This window comes from Nerophis ophidion, linkage group LG01 (assembly GCF_033978795.1).
Source record: "Nerophis ophidion isolate RoL-2023_Sa linkage group LG01, RoL_Noph_v1.0, whole genome shotgun sequence".
NCBI lineage: Eukaryota > Metazoa > Chordata > Actinopteri > Syngnathiformes > Syngnathidae > Nerophis > Nerophis ophidion.
The window spans coordinates 42,539,425-42,562,160 of NC_084611.1; the positions used below are offsets into that span (position 1 = coordinate 42,539,425).

The 22,736-nt window shown below is 40.1% G+C and overlaps 1 protein-coding gene across 3 annotated transcripts in view; it reads right to left on the minus strand.

Annotated features, from left to right (window-relative positions):
• LOC133554716 (gastrula zinc finger protein XlCGF57.1-like) overlaps window positions 1–22,736 on the minus strand; it is a 34,018-nt gene that overhangs the window by 8,904 nt on the left and 2,378 nt on the right. The window contains exon 2 of one of the 3 annotated variants that reach the window (XR_009807193.1): window positions 10,094–18,510. The exons of the other annotated variants lie outside the window; for them this stretch is intronic. The gene's annotated coding sequence lies outside the window, so the exon portion shown is untranslated. Of the gene's footprint in view, window positions 1–10,093; window positions 18,511–22,736 lie in introns of those variants that run through there. 3 annotated transcript variants of the gene reach the window in all.

Consider the following 22,736-nt stretch of genomic DNA (forward strand, 5'->3'; position numbering starts at 1 on the left):
ACTTGTTTGGAACATCCCACAGGTGTGCAGGCTAATTGGGAACAGGTGGGTGCTATGACTGGCTATAAAAAAAGCTTCCCAAAAAATGCTCAGTCTTTCACAAGAAAGGTACACCCCTTTGTCCACAATGGACAAAGGGGTGGAACACCGCAGAGGCCACCACAGTGTATATGTTTCTTTTAACTTTTATTCATAGCTCTAAGTACAAGTGGCTGGTTGTATCCGCTGCTTTAATGTCTTTAATGTTCTTTGTCTTCTTTGATGTTTGATGTTTCCCTCCTACACACATGTAATATGGATGTGTACTATGGCTATGAGTTGTTGTTTTTTTCCATTTGGCCTCAGTCTGGACCCCCTCTCCAGGGCCCAGGCTTAGACTGATTTATTTTAATCTTCTATTTTTTTCTCCAATTTCCCCCCACTTGTTTACCTGTATCTCACCTTTTTTGTAAGGGGCGCTGGAAGCCGGCAGACCCGTCAGCAATCCTGTTCTGTCTCCCTGTAATGTTTGTCTAATTTTGAATGGGATTGTGCTGAAAATTTTAATTTTCCTGAAGGAACTCTCCTGAAGGAATAAATAAAGTACTATCTAATCTAACTGCGTGAGCAAATAGTCAAACAGTTTAAGAACAATGTTTCTCAAAGTGCAATTGCAAGAAATTTAGGGATTTCAACATCTACGGTCCGTAATATCATCAAAAGGTTGAGGGAATCTGGAGAAATCACTCCACGTAAGCGGCATGGCCGGAAACCAACATTGAATGACCGTGACCGTCGATTCCTCAGACGGCACTGTATCAAAAACCGACATCAATCTCCAAAGGATATCACCACTTGGGCTCAGGAACACTTCAGAAAATCACTGTCACTAAATACAGTTGGTTGCTACATCTGTAAGTGCAAGTTAAAGCTCTACTATGCAAAGCGAAAGCCATTTATCAACAACATCCAGAAACGCCGCCGGCTTCTTTGGGCCTGAGATCATCTAAGATGGACTGATGCAAAGTGAAAAAGTGTTCTCTGGTCTGATGAGTCCACATTTCAAATTGTTTTTGGAAATATTCGACATGGTGTCATCCGGACCAAAGGGGAAGCGAACCATCCAGACTGTTATCGACGCAAAGTTCAAAAGCCAGCATCTGTGATGGTATGGGGGTGCATTAGTGCCCAAGGCATGGGTAACTTACAGATCTGTGAAGGCACCATTAATGCTGAAAGGTACATACAGGTTTTGGAACATATGCTGCCATCTAAACGCCGTCTTTTTCATGGACGCCCCTGCTTATTTCAGCAAGACAATGAATGCCAAGCCACATTCAGCACGAGTTACAACAGCGTGGCGTCGAAAAAAAAAAAGAGTGTGGGTACTTTCCTGGCCCGCCTGCAGTCCAGACCTGTCTCCCATCGAAAATGTGTGGCGTATTATGAAGCGTAAAATACGACAGCGGAGACCCCGGACTGTTGAACGACTGAAGCTCTACATAAAACAAGAATGGGAAAGAATTCTACTTTCAAAGCTTCAACAATTAGTTTCCTCAGTTTCCAAACGTTTATTGAGTGTTGTTAAAAGAAAAGGTGATGTAACACAGTGGTGAACATGCCCTTTCCCAACTACTTTGGCACGTGTTGCAGCCATGAAATTCTAAGTTAATTGTTATTTGCAAAAAAAAATAAGTTTATTAGTTTGAACATCAAATATTTTGTTTGTAGTGCATTCAATTGAATATAGGTTGAAAATGATTTGCAAAACATTGTATTCCATTTATATTTACATCCAACACAATTTCCCAACTCATATGGAAACGGGGTTTGTAAGAAGCGCCTGCCTGTCAATTTATTTTTTATCTGAGTTTGATACTGTGGAGGGGCCCGTGGCCTGCAACAAAGCGGGGTGTGCCAGGACCGGCCTCGAAATTAGCGACAGGTGCGTAGATGTCTATTTAATTACATGTCCCTCTGTTAAAAGGGAGCAGCCGGATGGAGTGGGAGTTGGAGCTGGAGAGAGCGTGAGAGCGAGACGGACACAGAAAGACAAATTGCTGAAAAGCAACACAGAGACTTTATTTGGGAAAAATAAATATATATTGTGAACCTGAACCGGGCTCTCATGATGATGATTGGCAGAGGTGTGGACTCGAGTCACATGACTTGGACTCGAGTCAGACTCGAGTCATGAATTTGATTACTTTAGACTCGACTTGACAGAATGTAAAAAGACTTGCAACTCGACTTAGACTTTAACATCAATGACTTGTGACTTGACTTGGACTTGAGCCTTTGGACTTGACATGACTTGCTACTTTCACCAAAACCCAACAATTAAAAAGTTATTCAGGAGCGCTCTGTATCTTCCATTGTGTACGCGTGTTTGTCAACATGTGTGCGATGACAGTGTGTGCGCTACCTGTAAGTACAACAACCAATCAAATTACATCAATGTTACATTCATCACACAGCATTCATCCAATCAAATTGCAGGAAAACCAACACAGAAGAGCTCTTAAACAAAGCGCCAGTGAGGAAAAGTTATGCCAAAAATAGTTTTGTTCGGGTATTAAAACAACGACTTGGTCAACAAATAACGAATTACCGTATGCAAACATGCGGTTGGAAGATTACAGACGGAGACGCAACAACTTCCAACTTCGTTCGACATTTGAAAATCCACAAAGACGGGTAAGTTTTGAATTTAAGCTAACGTTTATTGGCTGAGTAACGTAACTTTTATTTGCTGTGTAGTTAAACCAGTGAGACTGTAAACTCACTGCTAACGTTAGAACCAGGGGCGTCACTAGACCTAATACTGTACTGGGGCACACCTGGGGCACAAATAATTCATGTGAGCGTGCAAAGCGCGCAAGCAAAAACATTTTTAGCACTTATTTATCATAAAAAATACATAAATAGTGCTTTAAACAATGAAATCATATCAGATTATGTTGTATGGATCTTTGATTAACCACCTGAAATTAACTAATGCATTTGACCTACTTGTGCACTTTTTTACTCCAGACTTCTAAACTGCTACTGGTAAAAGCAAAAAGGAAGAGCAATGAATCTTTTTAAAATATATATTGCAGTAATAATCTGCAAATTTAACATCTACAAAAGTAAAACAAAAAATAAAGCACTCCTACATCTCTGGGTTCTTTTGTATTATTTAATTTCCATTTATGGCAATGTGGCTAATCCTATTTCAGATACACAAAACTATAAAATATACACAAAACAATAAAGCCACAGTAGTACAATAAATTAACAACTGTTGTGTGTCTGTTCAGGGAATCATTTTCTGAGAAGTAAACTGTAACGTCTCGTTTTCATTTTTGCAAAGTGGTCAATCACTCTGGACAGACATGGAAATATTACAGTAACTGTTATACAGTTGACCAGTGGTTCCCAACTGCTGGGTCGTGACATAAAAGTGGATTGTGTGTCATTTTCAGTGAGTCGCAGTCAGATGTGTGGATGAAAAAAAAAAAGTTTAGGGAGAAAAAAATCAAATTGTGGCAACAAAAGCAGATTATTTTAGCCTTTTTTCTAGTAACTATTAGTGAGTATTTTAGCAAAAGGCAAACCGACTAACAAGTTGGAGGAGTACTCAGGACAGACATGGAAATATATTTTAAAAAAATCTAAATGGGGCAACAAACCCCGATATTTTCACCCATCTTTCTGAAAACAAATACAGAAATTTTTTTTCTGGAAACAAAACCAGATGCTTTAGCTGTAGCCATTTTTCTGGTGACAAAACAAGATTATTTTAGTCAAAGTCACACCGATTAACAAGACAAGTCTACTGTGCTATTTTTCTGTGAAATAAATTTGAATGATTTAAAAATTTGGCTCACGACTTGATGATATGGAAAAATGTTTTTCTTCCTGAAGATAACCATTTGAGAAGCACTCAACTCACACATGCTGACTCCAAATCATCATTGATGCAGAACCAGCAGACAATAACCAACATTATGTTTCATGTTCATTGGAAATTTCCCCGACAGCTAATACAGCAAATGAATATGTTTGTCTTGATACAAGGAAGAACGTTAGCTAACTTAGCATCAACGTAAGACAATGATGTTGCCTAGCTAGCTAGGACTTCACTTACATCTCTCATTCCTCGCTTATTCTCTGCTGCGGGCGAATAACTTTCTTAAATCCATCTAGGAGTTACAGTTTGAGTCAAATCAAAATCAAAATATTGTAATTAGCAAATTGTTGTTGGCTAACATTACCTACCTCACGAAGTGATTCGAATCCCTCCTCTCTCTCTCTCTCTCTCTCTCTCTCTCTCAACCAAAGTCTCATCCACACGTGAATAAATTACCATATTAAGTAGCCATGTGCTCACTGTTTCGTGGAGTGAATACAGTAGCAATCAATTACCATACTAAGTAGTATGTGCGCTGTTGTCTATGTTATGTAGACTTAAAACTCTGAAGCGTTTTTGTTTTATTGGTGAAATTTTTACTGGGGCACTGCAGATCAACAGTGGGGCACGTGCCCCACTGAAATATGTCTGGCGACACCCCTGGTTAGAACCATAGACATCTTATAAGTAGACGGTGCATCGGCCACTACTGGCGCTGACGAGACGAGACGCTTGGCCGCCATCTTGGAGTGGTGATCAACTCCACTCAGTGCAATTCATTTGGCAGGAGCAATGAACTGTCAGCGCATTTTGTCTCACTGAATACCACTGATTTTCACACGCTTTTTTGTCATACGTGTAACTATGATAAAGGACACATGTTTTGGCGCGTTCATAGTTTGCTTAACAATAATAGAATATTCTTATATGCTATAAGTGACCAGACGTCCAAGATCAAAACTGAGAGTAATAATCCCAGAGAAGGGGAAAAAAACGGTCAGCTATTTTTAAATTGAAGAAACAATATGATTAGGTTATATATACATGTGTATATCCTACATAAAAAATGCATGAATATAGTAGATATTATATATCTTACGGACCAATAGACTTTATCTCTGTTGCTGCAACAGCAGAGAGTTTTTTTTGTCTTGACACTTTGTATTGATATTTTCTATTACATTCTTCCCGTAAACGATCATGTTTACAGTGATTGTTTTATATGTATTTTTCATGTATGTTGCTTTGGATAAAAGTGTCTGCCAAATACTTAAACATATACAGTATAAACACTTGAAAGTCTTTATATCAGCTAAAGCCATCAATCTGTTTCACTGGATTCAGAATAAAACCAAATTCTGTCTTACCCAACAAAGTTAGTATTTGAATATTGTTACTTGAAGACTTATTCCTGGTTAGTTATACTGTTAAGAGAGTATTGTCTTGTGTTTTGGCTAAAATGATGAATGCATCATAATCAGTGGTGGCTGGTGAATTTTGTTTTAGGTGGGGCTGAAAGTTTGTAAACCAAATACCAGTAGAGGGGTCATCCTCCTCCAGAAGATTTCTTTGTGATTTTCATATACAAATATTGAAGATCTTTGCTCCTTCACAACTCTGTGATAATATTCTTTTCACAAAATACTACCAATAGTATGTTAATGTTAAATCTTACTTGTGAAAAGTAATCCCCCGGTTCCTATTTTCAACAGTCCACTCATTTAAGCAGGAAAACGCTGAACACCAGCCCGGCATCTTTGGTTTCTACCTCTCAACTGTCAGTTTAGGCTGCTCTCCAGCTCCTCATTACCCCTTCAAGATGGTGGCCAAATTGCTCGCGTCACAGCAGCCAATGCTGGGTTTACTTACAGTGTAATATGTCTATGGTTATAACGTCATTGCAAACACTACAATCTGTTGCGTCCACTGCAGTTTGCTACCTTATTCATACTTTTTGTCAAGTGATTTTTTTTAAGCAGAGCTGCATGAGGTACCTACACATAATGTTACGTTAGTGAATGTATCACACACAGTAACGTAACGTTAGACGGCGGTCAGGAGCACCACGTATTTTAGCCACCTACAAAAAGACAAACAGTCAAATAAAGGTCAGTTAAAATGTATACTATATTTAGAATATGTGTACAAATTCCATAGGGCCCTGACATCTAAAAAGTACAACTCTGTTCATTGTTATGTTCATGTATTTATGGTTTTCATGTGTACGCACACTTTAAAAATCAACAGCAATGTTGATTTTAAAACATTGCTGTTTGTTTTTAAATCTTTACATGGACTGGCACCTCAATATATCTCGGACCTCATCCAAATTTACATTCCTGCGCGCGCTCTGAGGTCCGAGAGCCAGTTCCAGCTCGTGGTGCCCAAGACCAGACTTAAGACCAGGGGAGACAGGGCCTTCTCTGTGGCCGGCCCTAAGCTCTGGAACACTCTGCCCCTCCATGTTCAAACTGCTTCCACAGTGGAGTGTTTTAAGTCTCGTCTTAAGACCCACTTTTATTCTTTGGCTTTTAACACTACGTGAGTTGTGTGGTCCTCTGTTCTCTGTTGTCCTCTGTGTTTTTTATACACTTTGATTTCTATTTTACTGTTTTAATTGATTTTACCCTTTAAAATAGTTTTTAACCATATTTGTTTTTATATTGTTTTTATATTTATTTATTTTTTGTTTTTATTCAGTCATTGGTGGAGCATAATATATATATATATATATATATATATATATATATATATATATATATATATATATATATATATATATAAATATATACTTTTTTTTTATTTTATTTTATTTATTTTTTTTTACAATTGTTTTTAACATGGCTGTGCAGCACTTTGGAAACGTTATTGTTGTTTGAATGTGCTATATAAATAAAGTGGATTGCATTGGATTGGATTAAAACACATACAGTTTGAGATGAGATTAATGAGATAAGGTAAAAACAGGATGGAAACTGCTGTGGAACTAGTTCCAATGCAATATGCCATGGAAATACAATGATAACAATTTTGTGCAAATAATTACAGTTGCACTTGTTTTTTCAAATGTGTTTATTCTGTAAAGGAACGAGTTACATGTTTAAAATAACTGGTTAATAGTGCTATTATGAAGTGCAATGTCAGCACTATTTTCTTTTATAATAAATACATACAGCGTTTTAAAAGCATACACAATCTGTGTAAATATATTAGTCTGTGGTTAAAAGGACTTGAAATGACTCGAAACTCAAAATGCAAGACTTGGGACTTGACTTGAGACTTTTCAGTTTTGACTTGGACTTGACTCGAGACTTGACTCGGACTTGAGGGCAAAGACTTGAGACTTACTTGTGACTTGCAAAACAATGACTTGGTCCCACCTTGGTGGTCCGAAGAACCCCCTGCAGGGCAACAACCTCCACAGAAACATTCTGTAATATTTGCACAGCTATGCTATGTATTTTACGTAAAATAATATTTTTCTAATTTATTTATGTTATGTAATTATGTGCTACTTAAAGGGGAACATTATCACCAGACCTATGTAAGCGTCAATATATACCTTGATGTTGCAGAAAAAAGACCATATGTTTTTTTAACCTATTTCCGAACTCTAAAAAAGTGAATTTGGCGATTTAAACGCCTTTCAATTGTTCGCTGTCGGAGCAATGACCTTTCACCCGTGACGTCACAACATGAAGCAATCCGCCAGCCATTTTCTCAAACACAATACACACACCAAGTCAAATCAGCTCTGTTATTTTCCGTTTTTTCGACTGTTTTCCGTACCTTGGAGACATTATGCCTCGTCGGTGTGTTGTCGGAGGGTGTAACAACACGAACAGAGGAGTTTTCAAGTTGCACCAGTGGTCAAAAGATGCGAAAGTCCCTAATTTTTTTTTGCACACTTTACCGACGACAGCTATGCTACAACAGAGATGGCAAGAATGTGTGGATATCCTGCGACACTCAAAGCTGATGCATTTCCAAGGTTTAAGTCAACAAAATCATAAAGGTGAGTTTTGTTGATGTTATTGATGTTGACTGTGCTAATCAGACATATTTGGTCACGGCATGACTGCAAGCTAATCGATGCTAACATGCTATTTAGGCTAGCTGTATGTACATATTGCATCATTATGCCTCATTTGTAGCTATATTTGCATCCAGCCTTTCCCTCCACCCACATTTAATGCCAAACAAACACATACCAATTGTTGGTTAAAAGGCGATTGCCGAATTCGTCCGTGCTTCCTCTTGTGCCGCTGTCCGTTGGGATATGGCTCAAAAGCTTCTTTTTCTTCTTTAATTATGTTTTTGGTACCTGCCTCCATACTGTAACCATCCGTTTCAGTACATGCGTAATGTGTAGAATCGCTTACAGCGCTGAAATCCGAGTGTGAATCCGAGCTACTGTGCTATACCTTTCTGTGCTATCCGCCATGTTTGTTTTTGGTGGCTTCCCGCAGTGACGTCACAGGACAATAGACGGGTGGAAATAGGGATGGTGTAAATCAGGCACTTTGAAGCAGTTTTTCAGGATATTGCGTGATGGGTAAAATTTTGAGAAAAACTTCGTCAAATAAAATAAGCCACCGGGAGCTGATTTTTATTGGTTTTAACCCTTCAGAAATTGTAATAATGTTCCCCTTTAAACCGTTTATTTTCTGTGCTGTTAATACCCATCTTGATTAACTGGGTTAATAAAAGTGCCACTGACTGTTTACACTACAGTTGTCATTCACTTCAATTTCAGTGAATCTCGCTCAAAAAGGAATGTCTTTATATGTATACTTTCACCGGAAAATATATAGAATATCGAGTTTAAAGGGGAACATTATCACAATTTCGAAAGGGTTAAAAACAATAAAAATTAGTTCCCAGTGGCTCGTTGTATTTTTTTATGTTTTTTTCAAAATTTTACCGGTCTTGGAATATCCCTAAATAAAGCTTTAAAGTGCCTTATTTTCGCTATCTTCAAAACCACTATCCATTTTCCTGTGACGTCATACAGTGCTGCCAATGTAAACAAACAATGGGAATACCACAGCAAGATATAGCGACATTAGCTTGGATTCAGACTCGGATTTCAGCATCTTAAGCGATTCAACAGATTACGCATGTATTGAAACAGATGGTTGGAGTATGAAAGTATTAAAGAAGAAACTGAAGCTATAGAGCGAATAGCTATTGACGCTATTCATAGCCATAGCATGGCCGAATAGCTGCGTTAGCATCGCCGGTAAAATGTGCGGATCAAACGATCAGGACTTTCGCATCTTGTAACACTGGAGCAACTTAAATCCGTCGATTGGTAAGTGTTTTTTCGCATTAAATGTGGGTGGAAGGAAATGTAATATAGTTGCAAATGCATCTGCAGATTATCCATACATCTCTATGCCATGTCTGCTTTAGCACCGCCGGTAATTAGCATGTTAGCATCGATTAGCGTAGCATGTTAGCATCGATTAGCTTGCAGTCAACATCAACAAAACTCACCTTTGTGATTTCGTTGACTATCGTTGCAAATGCATTTGCAGGTTATCCATACACCTCTGTGCCATGTCTGCTTTAGCACCGCCGGTAAATAGCATGTTAGCATCGATTAGCGTAGCATGTTAGTATCGATTAGCTAGCAGTCACGCCGCGACCAAATATGTCTGATTAGCACATAAGTCAACATCAACAAACTCACCTTTGTGATTTAGTTGACTTTATCGTTGCAAATGCATCTGCAGGTTATCCATACATCTCTGTGCCATGTTTGTCATCGCCGGTAAAATGTGGAGACACTTTGGTACATTCAATGGGGGTCTGACGGTAGACACTTTCGCATATTCGGGCCAGTGGTGCAACTTGAATCCCTCCCTGTTAGTGTTGTTACACCCTCAGACAACACACCGACGAGGCATGATGTCTCCAAGGTTCCAAAAAATAGTCGAAAAAACGGAAGATAACAGAGCTGAGACCCAATGTTTACAATGTGTTGAAAATGAAAATAGCGGCTGTGTTACCTCGGCAACGTCACATTCTGACGTCATCGCCTCCAGAGCGATAAACAGAAAGGCGTTTAATTTGCCAAAATTCACCCATTTAGAGTTTGGAAATCGGTTAAAAAAATATATGGTCTTTTTTCTGCAACATCAAGGTATGTATTGACGCTTACATAGGTCTGGTGATAATGTTCCCCTTTAAGTAAAAATATATCAAGTAGGGGTGTAACGGTACACAAAAATTTCGGTTAGGTACATACCTCGGTTTAGAGGTCACGGTTCGGTTCATTTTTGACACAGTGAGAAAACAACCAAATATACATTTTTTGGTTACTTATATACCAAATTTGCAAAATCTTCCACCAAAAAATATTTTTCTTAGTGGAATATTTGATGTGAAGTAATAGGAACCTTGGATCGGCCAATAATTCATAATAACATTGATTTTGATTCAATATTATGTTTTGAGCAATGACAGTTTGAAAGAAAAAACAGCTTTGTTTTATTAGTCAACATTGCAGCTTTTTCTAAATTACATTTAGCCTTTAAGCTTTTTTATTTCACTTTTGTTATATTTTTGTTTATTTTAATAGTATTTTTAGAATGTGCCGTGGGCCTTTTAAACATTAGCTGTGGGCAGCCCTGCTTTAGATAATAAAAAATAAAATCTGATAAATCTATGGGTAAAAAGCCGAGCCTGGCGACGCATGGGCGTTTATCATAACTCTCTTGCGCTCTGTCTCTGCCCCTCCCTCACAAATGCTGCTGCGTGCACAATTTGTTTTGTTTTTAACCCCTTCTTAACCCTGAACGTACATTGAAAATACACGCAACCTTAACTTAAAATACCAGACATTTGAGGCATTTAAGAAACTCCACCCAGACATCCCTGCAAAAGAGGACATATCTGGTGAAAAGAGGAGGTATGATCAGTCTATCGGTAGCCCGGTCGCTGCTAGCATGCTGTGTGTTGTGCCTCGGTGTGCATTGTTTACACAACGTGCGGTACGCTACCTAATATGTCCGTGTGGAAACTCGTTCGGTGCAGCTCCGAACCGGACTGAAATCCCCGTACCGAAACGGTTCAATACGAATACACGTACCGTTACACCCCTATTATCAATATATACTTTTTCTTCCATATCGCCCAGCCCTATGTAGCTGTAGATGTGAACGACATGGGCACATGCATTCCAATGTCTAGCAGGAATAACACCACAACCGTCATCATCGTACAGTTCACCACGTAAAAAATAAGGCTGCATTGCTGAGGCAGTGAGTCAACTGAAAGGAACAAACGTCTGCATCAATGAGCATCTGACAAAAGGCAACGCTGACATGGCCAACAAAGCGAGCAGGCTCAAGGGGCAGAGAACAATTCCAGGCATTTGAAGCATCAACTGTAAAATGTACATCTAATCAAATGGAGGAAAGGGAAAAATCCCAAGTACGTGTTGTCAAATACATCAAGCACATGGATAAATACTGACAATGACATTATCGTTAATTCTTGTTTCTTGCATTGAACTAAGAGCACAGTCTACCAAGTGAAATTAATTTTGGTTCAAATACTTAGCTAATGAAGCTGATTCTGATCTTGAGTCGACTATAAAGCAATAAAAGAGACAGCTCAAAGACTTGACGCAGCCAAAGTCAACAATAACAAATCTACAATAGTAAAGTGTCACACCGTGGTGAGGGAAGTCCTGTTTTGGGGTTGTCTGGCAAACTTCCTGTCTTATTTTGAAAATTCTAATCCTCCTCTCGTTTCAGGCCACTTGCTCTTCCTCCTGTGTCACTGGTCTGATGTTTCTCCTGATTGCCTGCTTGTGCCCACCTGTGTCACCCTCCCTCATGTGTATATAGTCCTCGTCTTCCCCTGTCTTGTTGCCAGAGTATATCGTCTCGTCACGTACCTCCAGCCTTTGTCCACAGCCTCGAACCAAGTTGATAAGTATAGTCTCGCTTTATTCATTGATTTATTTGTTCCCTCAGAGAGTGATTTACGTTTGCTAAAGTTTTTTGTTCAAGACTTTCTGTCAATTTCATAGTGCCTCGCCTTCATTTTTTCCTCCTTTTGAAGCGCTTTAGTTTGCAGCAGGGGCGGTTCTAGGCATGCTTATATGAGGGGGCAGTCAGAAATGTGAAGAGGGCATCATGTGTACACATCATGCTCCAGCATTTTTTTCCCTGTGCTTATAATAAAGATGCTTTCTTCATTGAAATGGGTCTTTAGCTATGTGTCCAACCCCAACCTGGAGTAGTGGATTGCACTTTGTCAGGCCTCTACCTTCAGACCTGTCCAACATGGGTGTCCCACCTGAAGACTAAGCTCCTGCTGGTATAGCTCTTACGGTCACTGAAGCACGCAATCCCCCTGACCACAATAAGGTGGCAATCCCTCAGGGGGGGATACATTAACAGCACTGCCATATTTCCGACAGGGGAAACAGAAGCAGGCGTCTCGCACCACAGAATACTCTAGCCATGGTCGTGTGCGGTACCAGGCAGGATTGAATGATCTTAATGTTGTACCAAATGCACGCCTTGGGTAGCCACCCAGTATTGGCTGAGATGGTGCGTTGCCATTTAAGTCACTGGGTAGCTGAGCAGGCTGCTTTGGGGGAGCGCTTGTTGGCGGGACGGCAGGAGCTGGTGCAGGAGAAAAGGTGCTTGCTGGTGCTAAAGGTGCAGTATTGCTAGCTGCTGTCCCTGATGTACTAGCAGTAGCATCATTGCTACTACTACATGCAGGAGCAGGACTAGACTTTTTAAATGCTCTGAAAAATTGATGCATTACAGAGCATTAACTTTCTCTTTGTGAGCTGCTGGAAGCTGGAGCAGAAAATAAGTAAGCTTGAACAACAACAGAAAAAAAACGCTGTGATTCCATGAAGAAAAAAAACAACAGTACAGGACTACAGCCTGGGGAGGGGCTTTACGTAGGGGTTTGTCAGACACAGGTCACTTGTCTTCAGTTTGTCACATGCAGTGGACATGGGCACTCATCTGGGCATAACATTCATTCACTCCAATGTATGTGTGTTGCCCACTTGCTTGTAAATTGATGAAAACGGCAGTGTTTTTGTTTTTAGGTGTCTTGGTCATATCAAATGAAACTTATGTGTTTATTACAAAATGTAGATTGAAACATTAAAGGTTGACTATGTAGAATTACAATAAAAACAACACAAAAAGAATTCCAGCAGTCGATTGCCAGACCGCTGCTAAGTAAAACGGGCCGTTGCTAGGGACTCCGCTCTGAACAGAGGACAGCAGAGGAGGACTGCTAAGCAGGATATATACCTTATGTTTCATTTTTACCGTCATTAACAGCATCATAAATGACTTGTAGTTTGTTACAGGGACAGTGGAGGCTCTCTGCCTTCCAAACCACTGCTGCTCAGAGCCTCCGCTGTCACTGCTCTCGTTGTAAGTTGTAAAAAAAAAAAAAAAAAAAAAAGGAACTCCGTAGCACCAAAAGTCCACGACGATAAACGTGTTAATGACAGACACGACTACACAAATACACCCATCCTAATAAGTATATGATAAATGTAGACAACTTTTCCTATTCTTTTACTTTCATACTGCAACAGTGATTGGATGTTTACTGAGGGCTGAGGGGTGTGTGTCTGCTGCGCAGACTGTGGAATGTTGAATACACGCACAGCGGAGGGAGGGATGAGAGGGAAGCCGACACTACTATATCGTGTGTGTCCCTTTTTCGGCGGATTTTTCCGCTAGTGCAAATAATTTTGTCAACTTGTAATGTAGTAATTTTGTGAGTTTATTCAAATTTGCTTTCTCAAATTTTGATTTGAGGGGGCAAGACATTTATTTAACGGGGCTCTACCCCCTCTTGCCCCTGCGTAGAGCCGGCCATGGTTTGCAGTCTTCTCAGCACTTTATAACATACTTTCTGTTTATAGCTTCTCGACTCCTCAGCATGAGTGATTTACCTTTTTTGTAGATAATCATAGATTGTTGGGTTTTTTTTATTAGATTTGTGTACAACTTTGCTATTTCTTTTTTCCTCCTATGGAGTGATTTTACGTTTATTGACTTACGCCCTATGCTACATATCCTTTGTTACTCGAATGTATCAAAGATAGATTTTGTAGCCACTTTGTTTTAATCACCCTGTCCAAGAGATATAAAAGAAAACTGTCCAAATAAAGTCTGAGTCAATTGTCTCTCTTCTGCACCTGAGTCCTCATTCTTGCCAAGACCTAACATAAAGATTATGAAATATTCTACAAATTTAGAAGGGGAACCGCACTTTTTTGGTAAGATTTTTCTTATCTTTCACAATCCTGATGTAATAAGACAACAAATATGTTTTTGCTTTATTTAGGATTTAAGAAGACAAAATAAAAACGCTTGCAAGATGCGGCTTATGTGAGTTGTACCCTGCAGAGCCCTCTAAAACCATTTCAACACCCTCCATCAACGTTTTATAGACACACTGCAAGTATGTATAAAACATAGTAGCAGACATATTGATAACAATATGTAATATGTACAATATTTACCGTATTTTGGTCATTGTAAACATTACCGGAACCTTTTTCCTTGCCGCATTTATTTCCCTGCCCATAGAACTTCTGACTTACACCAGCAAATGAATGTCTTCTACTTCCAGCAACCAAACGTGTGTTGTGTTTTCTTATAATGACAGACTTCATAATAGATGACGAAGATGGCTATTTTTGGACAATGAGGATTCAAAACTTTAGTCTTTTTGAAGCTGAATATACGGAGGATGAATGACTGGTTCTTATCAAGCATGAAGAGAGGGCAAAAGGTCGGAGCAAAACAAAGCCCAGAGAGCGAGGAAGGCATAAATGTGGCGCTTGGAGCCAAGCTAAGCAGTCAGAAATGGAGTGCTCACTCAAAATCCACTTATAAAACCTTCCTGGTCAGCTATTACAAATCAGAAAGTAAAAAAACCCCACATCTGTAGCCCATAAGGATTATGCTTGCTTTTTACTTGCTTATTGACACGTATATATATTTTTTTTTCTAACACCTCCCTTTCTTTCACACAGGAAGTCAACTAAACCTAATGAATTGATTAACGTAGACCCCAACTTAAACAAGTTGGAAAAACTTATTAGAGTTTTACCATTTAGTGGTCAATTGTACAGAATATGTACTGTACTGTGCAATATACTAATAAACGATTCAATCAATAAATCAAAGATAAATGCAAAAAACCCAGTTTACTTTTAATCTATTAAACTGAAACAAGTTAAATATATTTTGTAATTCTGCATTGTAAGGGACAAGCGGTAAGAAATGGATGGTTGGATAGTAAAAACGGTCTGTAAATATGGTTGCGGCCAAATGTAACAAACATCAATATATATCTAAAACGTAAATAACATAACCTGAAAAGAATACATCATATTCCGTGGAGATGGTGAGTATTAATATATAAAATCAATCCATTCCATTCTTAACAGTAGGGTAAATTAGCCAGCTTTGGGGTTGGTTGCCCTTTCTTTAAAAATTACCTTTAAAAAGTGACTAATGATAGTTACTTGTTACTTTACCAAAAAAAGTAATTAAATTACTAACGGAATTAAGCTTTCATAAGTGTAATTAATTACAAGGAAAAGTAATTATTGCATTACCTAAAAATAAGGGAAAAAAATCAAATATCAGGCATATATAGTTGAGCAACATTTCATGAGAGCAGGGTGTCTATGTGCGCGCCTTCTAAAAGGAGATAGATGCCTGTTGCGAAGTGACATGTGACGTCAGCAAGAGCGTATTTGGAGCAGCATTGTTACTCAGCTTTGTTGGTTTGCTTAGCAGCGGCAGTTTTCTATTTACTGGATTATGTTAGCGCTAGTTCACAAAGTGACTGAATCTGCTTCGATGGCTGGCTTATGTTTTTGTTCACAAACTGGTTTTTGTAAGAGTTCAAGCTTGTCACTTTAATCATTGAGTTGTCATGCATTATTCCCTCATAGTGGTAGTCAGAGTGTGTGTCTACTTTGCCTGCATATTGTTTGCAGCGTGATGTTGTTTATTGTGTTGCGGTGTTGGTTGTTGCTTTAATTAGTAAAAAGTTAAAAGCCTACTGAAACCCACTACTACCGACCACGTAGTCTGATAGTTTATATATCAATGATGAAATCTTAACATTGCAACACATGCCAATACGGCCGGTTTAGTTTACTAAATTTAAATTTTAAATTTCGCAAGGAAGTATCATGCTAAAACGTTGCGGTATGACGACGCGTGTGCGTGAAGTCACGCATTGTAAAAGACATTTTGTTCCAGCACCGTTCCCAGCTATAAGTAGTCTGTTTTTATCGCGTAATTCCAGAGTATTCTGGACGTCTGTGTTGTTGAATCTTTTGCAATTTGTTCAATTAATAATGGACACGTCAAAGAAGAAAGCTGTAGGTGGGAAGCAGTGTATTGCGGCCGCCTTTAGCAACACAAACACAGCCGGTGTTTCATTGTTTACATTACCAAAAGATGACGGTGAAGCTTTACTATGGAACAGAGCGGTCAAGCGAACACGGTTGGATTGGACCACACACACACAAAGTACAGTGTATTATGCAGCCATCCTTTCGAAAGATCGTGTGTCGAAGAGGGTCCCTTGCGAAAGGCAGAGATGGGTATCGCCACCACCCGTCGACTGGTGCTGAAGAAAGGTGTGGGCCGACTTTCAGGTTGTACAGGTACGACCATACAATCTCACTAAAACACTAGTAACACAATAAGCAGATAAGGGATTTTCCAGAATTATCCCAGTAAATTTGTCTGATAACATCTGAATCTTTCCCACTGTATAGTCTTTTTTTTTCCAGTCCTTCATTCTCACTTTCCTCAGCCACAAATCCTTCATCCTCGCTCAAATTAATGGGGAAATCGTCGCTTTCTCGGTCCGAATCGCTCTCGCTGCTTGTGGCCATGATTGTAAACAACGGTCAGATGTGAGGAGCTCCACAACCCGTGACGTCACGCGCACATCGTCTGCTACTTCTGGTACAGGGAAGGCTTTTTTATTAACGACCAAAAGTTGCAAACTTTATCGTCGATGTTCTCTACTAAATCCTTTCAGAAAAAATATGGCAATATCACGAAATGATCAAGTATGACACACACAATGGACCTGCTATCCCCGTTTAAATAAGAAAATCTCATTTCAGTAGGCCTTTAATTTAGGCAGTGAACTTGCTGTGCTTCTGACCCCGTCTTGTTCACATATATCAGAAAAGCAGCCACATGACATCAAACGAATCGGTAACGGCTTTGTAATGTACGTTAAACTAGATTACTCGGTACTAGTAAAAGTAAGGCAGTTTTTCCTAACACTGCTTACGATCTCTATAATTTACCGAAATTTCCACCTTAAAAAATATATTTTTCAGTATTTCTGACCCCAACTACATTTCTTGTCTGACATCCATAGTGGGCAGCTTTGCTCTGATCAAACAATCAGAGGACAAAAAATGCAGACGATCTACTCTCTATTTTATGCTGCAGCTGTTACATCTACTGTGATATTGTACATGGTAATTGTTATATATCGTATATATTATATGTCTCCCGGGGTAACCATTCTCACAAATTTCTCCAGATTTCCACCCAGACAACAATATGGGGGTGTGTCTTTAGCGTCCTCTCTCATCTGAAACCTTCACCCTTTATCGGCCGCATGCTGTCCTCAGTAACGTCAGCATTGCTGTCCTCAGCCACGTCCGCTTTTCCTCCATATAAACAGTGTGCCGGCCGAGTCACTTAACATCTTTTGGAACTCAGTGCACGCACAAGGTGTACACACAACAACCTATCTGGATTCGATTAGAGGATTCGCTAATGGCATTGACATCGATAATTTCTTAACGAACATCATCCCTGTCCTCCTTCTTTTATTTATATAAACAATATATATATATATATATATACATATATATACATACATACATACATACATACATACACACACATACATACATACATACAGAGAAGAAATACTTGAATTTCAGTGAATTACAGCTATATAGGAGGAGATCTTGCCCCATGTGGAGGAGTTCAAGTACCTCGGAGTCTTGTTCACGAGTGAGGGAAGAGTGGATGGTGAGATCGACAGGCGGATCGGTGCGGCGTCTTCAGTAATGCGGATGCTGTATCGATCCGTTGTGGTGAAGAAGGAGCTGAGCCGGAAGGCAAAGCTCTCAATTTACCGATTGATCTACGTTCCCATCCTCACCTATGGTCATGAGCTTTGGGTTATGACCGAAAGGACAAGATCACGGGTACAAGCGGCCCAAATGAACTTCCTACGCCGGGCAACGGGGCTCTCCCTTAGAGATAGGGTGAGAAGCTCTGTCATCCGGGATGAGCTCAAAGTAAATCCGCTGCTCCTCCACATCGAGAGAAGCCGGATGAGATGGTTCGGGCATCTAGACAGGATGCCACCCGAATGCCTCCCTAGAGAGGTGTTTAGGGCACGTCCAACCGGTAGGAGGCCACGGGGAAGACCCAGGACACGTTGGGAAGACTATGTCTCCCGGCTGGCCTGGGAACGCCTCGGGATCCCCCAGGAGGGGCTGGACGAAGTGGCTGGGGAGAGGGAAGTCTGAGCTTCCTTGCTCAGGCTGCTGCCTCCGCGACCTGACCTCGGACAAAAGAAGAAGATGGATGGATGGATAGATAGATACAGTCATATATATATATATATATATGCCATGAATTGATTAACGCGGACCCCGATTTAAACATGTTGAAAAACTAATTGGGGTGTTACCATTTAGTGGTCAATTGTACGGAATATGTACTGAACTGTGCAATCAACTAATATATATATATATATACACACACTACCGTTCAAAAGTTTGGGGTCACATTGAAATGTCCTTATTTTCGAAGGAAAAGCAGTGTACTTTTCAATGAAGATAACTTTAAACTAGTCTTAACTTTAAAGAAATACACTCTATACATTGCTATTGTGGTAAATGACTATTCTAGCTGCAAATGTCTGGTTTTTGGAGCAATATCTACATAGGTGTATAGAGGCCCATTTCCAGCAACTATCACTCCAGTGTTCTAATGGTACCATGTGTTTGCTCATTGGCTCAGAAGGCTAATTGATGATTAGAAAACCCTTGTGCAATCATGTTCACACATCTGAAAACAGTTTAGCTCGTTACAGAAGCTACAAAACTGACCTTCCTTAGCGCAGATTGAGTTTCTGGAGCATCACATTTGTGGGGTCAATTAAACACTCAAAATGGCCAGAAAAAGAGGACGGCGTGGCGCAGTGGGAGAGTGGCCGTGCGCAACCCGAGGGTCCCTGGTTCAAATCCCACCTAGTACCAACCTCATCACGTCCGTTGTGTCCTGAGCAAGACACTTCACCCTTGCTCCTGATGGGTGCTGGTTGGCGCCTTGTATGGCAGCTCCCTCCATCAGTGTGTGAATGTGTGTGTGAATGGGTAAATGTGGAAGTAGTGTCAAAGCGCTTTGAGTACCTTGAAGGTAGAAAAGCGCTATACAAGTACAACCCATTTATTTATTTAACTTTCATCTGAAACTCGACAGTCTATTCTTGTTCTTAGAAATGAAGGCTATTCCATGCAAGAAATTGCTGAGAAATTGAATATTTCCTACAACGGTATGTACTACTCCCTTCAGAGGACAGCACAAACAGGCTCTAAACAGTAGAAAAAGAAGTGGGAGGCCGCGTTGCACAACTGAGCAAGAAGATAAGTACATTAGAGTCTCTAGTTTGAGAAACGGACGCCTCACAGGTCCCCAACTGGCATCTTCATTAAATAGTACCCACAAAACACCAGTGTCATCATCTACAGTGAAGAGGCGGCTGCGGGATTCTGGCCTTCAGGGCAGAGTGTCAAAGAAAAAGCCATATCTGAGACTGGCCAATAAAAGAAAATGATTAAGATGGGCAAAAGAACACAGACATTGGACAGAGGAAGACTGGAAAAAAGTGTTGTGGACGGATGAATCCAAGTTTGAGGTGTTTGGATCACAAAGAAGAACGTTTGTGAGACACAGAACAACTGAAAAGATGCTGGAAGAATGCCTGACGCCATCTTTTAAGCATGGTGGAGGTAATGTGATGGTCTGGGGTTGCTTTGGTGGTGGTAATGTGGGAGATTTGTACAGGGTAAAAGGGATTTTGAATAAGGAAGGCTATCACTCCATTTTGCAACGCCATGCCATACACAGTGGACAGCGCTTGATTTGAGCCAATTTCATCCTACAACAGGACAATGACCCAAAACACACCTCCAAATTGTGCAAAAACTATTTAGAGAAGAAGGAGGCAGCTGGTATTCTATCGGTAATGGAGTGGCCAGCGCAGTCACCAGATCTGAACCCCATTGAGCTGTTGGGGGAGCAGCTTGACCGTATGGAACTCAAGAAGTGCCCATCCAACCAATCCAACTTGTGGGAGCGGCTTCTAGAAGCGTGGGGTGCAATTTCTCCAGATTACCTCAACAAATTAACAGCTAGAATGCCAAAGGTCTGCAATGCCGTAATTGCTGCAAATGTAGGATTCTTTGACGAAAGCAAAGTTTGATGTAAAAAAAATCTTATTTCAAATACAAATCATTATTTCTAACCTTGTCATTGTCTTGACTCTATTTTCTATTTATTTCACAACGTATGGTGCTGAATAAGTGTGACTTTTCATGGAAAACACAAAATTGTTTGGGTGACCCCAAACTTTTGAACGGTAGTGTATATATAGTGAGAATAAAAAGTATTTGATCCCTTGCTGATTTTGTTGGTTTGCCCACTAATAAAGACATGATCATTCTATACTTTTAATGGTAGATGTATTCTAACATGGAGAGACAGAATATCAAAACGAAAATCCAGAAAATAACTTCCAAGAATATATTTTAATTCATTTGTATTTCATTGAGGGAAATAAGTATGGCTTCTCGGTGGCAGAGGGGTTAGTGCATCTGCCTCACAATAAGAAGTTCCTGCAGTCCTGGGTTCAAATCCAAGCTCGGAATCTTTCTGTGTGGAGTTTGCATGTGCTCCCCGTGAATGCGTGGGTTCCCTCCGGGCACTCCGGCTTCCTCCTATTTCCAAAGACATGCACCTGGGGATAGGTTGATTGGCAACACTAAAATGGCCCTAATGTGTGAATGTGAGTGTGAATGTTGTCTGTCTATCTGTGTTGGCCCTGTGATGAGGTGGCGATGTGTCCAAGGTGTACCCCGCCTTCCGCCCGATTGTAGCTGAGATAGGCGCCAGCGCCCCCCGCGACCCCAAAAGGGAATAAGCGGTAGAAAATGGATGGATGGATGGAAATAAGTATTTGATCCCTCTAGACAAAAGCAGTTAATACTTGGTGGCAAAGCCTTTGTTTGCAAGCACAGCGGTCAGACGTTTGTGGTAGTTAACCACAAGGTTAGCACACATATCAGGGGGAATTTTGGCCCACTCTTATTTGCAGATCCTCTCGAGATCATTCAGGTTGGTGGGCTGTCGCTTGGCAACTCGGACCTTCAGTTCCCTCCATAGATTTTCAATAGGATTGGGGTCCGGAGACTGGCTGGGCCACTCCATGACCTTAATATGGTTCTTCTTGAGCCACTCCTTTGTTGCCTTTGCTGTATGCTTTGGATCGTTGTCATGTTGGAAGAACCAACCACGGCCCATTTTCAGCTTCCTAGCAGAGGGGAGGAGGTTGTCCCTCAAGACTGCATGGTACATGGCTCCATCCATCTTCCCACTGATGCGAAATAGTAGCCCTGTGCCCTTGGCAGAGAAACACCCCCAAAACATAATGCTTCCACCTCCATGCTTGATGGTGGGCACAGTGTTCTTTGGGTCATAGGCAGCATTTTTCTTTCTCCACACATGACGTGTAGAGTTTAGGCCAAATAGTTCAATTTTGGTCTCGTCTGACCATAGACCCTTCTCCCAATCACTTTGTGCATCTTTGAGGTGATCATTGGCATACTTTAGGCGGGCCTCCACATGTGCCTTCTTAAGCAGGGGTACCTTTCGGGCACTGCAGGATTTTAACCCATTCCGTCGCAAAGTGTTGCCAACTGTTTTCCTGGTGACTGTGGTCCCAGCTGCCTTGAGGTCATTCACTAACTCCTGCTGAGTGGTTGCAGGACGATTTCTCACAGTTCTCATGATCATTGCAACCCCACTAGGTGAAATCTTCTGTGGAGCACCAGATTGAGGTCTGTTTATGGTCATGTTATACTTTTTAAATTTTCTAACAGTTGCACCAATGGTTGTTACTTTGATTCCCAGCATCTTGATAATGTTTTTGTAGCGCATTCCAGATTTGTGCAGGTCAACAATCTTGTCTCTGAGGTCCTGAGAGAGTTCTTTTGTCTTACCCATGTTGGAGAGCTTGGAATCTGTATGAGTCTCTGATCAGGTGTCTTTGATAGAGGTGATTAGTTAAAACGGGTGTCTTCAATTCAGTCTTCAATTCCCAAGTTGATTGGGAGTGTCTAACTGCTCTGTGAAAGCCAGAAATCCTACTCCACACAAATACTTTTTTCCCTCAATGAAATACAAATCAATTAAAATATATTCCTTAAAGTTATTTTATGGATTTTCTTTTTGATATTCTATCCCACCATGTTTAAATACATCTACCATTAAAAGTATAGAATGATCATGTCTTTATTAGTGGGCAAACCAACAAAATCAGCAAGGGATCAAATACTTTTTACTCTCACTATATATATATATATATATATATATATATATATATATATATATATATATATATATATATATATATATATATATATATTATATTAGGGGTGGGCAAATTAGTGCGTTAACTCATCAATCTATTAACGCCGACAATTATTTTATCGCACATTTGT